Source organism: Octopus bimaculoides, chromosome 11 (assembly GCF_001194135.2).
Source record: "Octopus bimaculoides isolate UCB-OBI-ISO-001 chromosome 11, ASM119413v2, whole genome shotgun sequence".
Taxonomy (NCBI): domain Eukaryota; kingdom Metazoa; phylum Mollusca; class Cephalopoda; order Octopoda; family Octopodidae; genus Octopus; species Octopus bimaculoides.
This window is the reverse complement of record NC_068991.1, coordinates 76,461,319-76,462,105: the sequence shown is the minus strand read 5'-3', so window position 1 is coordinate 76,462,105 and position 787 is coordinate 76,461,319.

The following is a 787-nucleotide window of genomic DNA, read 5'->3' as shown; positions in this document are numbered from 1 at the left end:
TGTGTGTGTGTGTGTGTGTGTGTGTGTGTGTGTGTGTGTGTGTGTATGATTAATGTATAGATGTAAAAAATATAGCCACGGTAAATGTAAGCTCTATTAATAACACGTCATTAAACCCTGGTGGAATAACTTGATGAATATACAGAATTAGCTAAACCAAACGCTGAGACCAGTAAATGCAGAATAAATAGCAGAAAATCATAAAAATCCATGTAAAGTTAATAATTTAATTGTTCTCTACAGCTGTTTCAAGAATATAAACTATATTTAATTATATAATTACATCATGAAATCACAATTAAAAAGAGATGTGTTACTCCTTCTTCGGGAGAAAAAGAAGTAATGCTCAGACAAACTTGAATGATTGAAAAAAATAAGAGAGAGAGAGAGAGAGAGAGAGAGGGGGGGGAGAGAGAGAATGACCACAAAGAGAGAGAACAGAGGAAAAACAGAAAAAGGAAAAGGGAGAAATTTACCAGATATAAATTTCAATTACGTATTTATACAATAATGCTATTTTATATCGTATATACCGCAGTATATCGTGAAACTATGAGCTATTAATGAAATTTATGCTTTTTCTGTTTTTTTTAATTTCCCTGTCTCTTTCTCTCTCTCTCCCTCTTGATCTCTAACTCGATTTTGGTATATATTCATGTATGTATGTCTTTATGTTAATATACATGTATATATACACACATACACACACGTACAGCCACAAACGCGTACACATATATAGTTGCACACATACCTACAATATGCATATATATATATATATATATATATA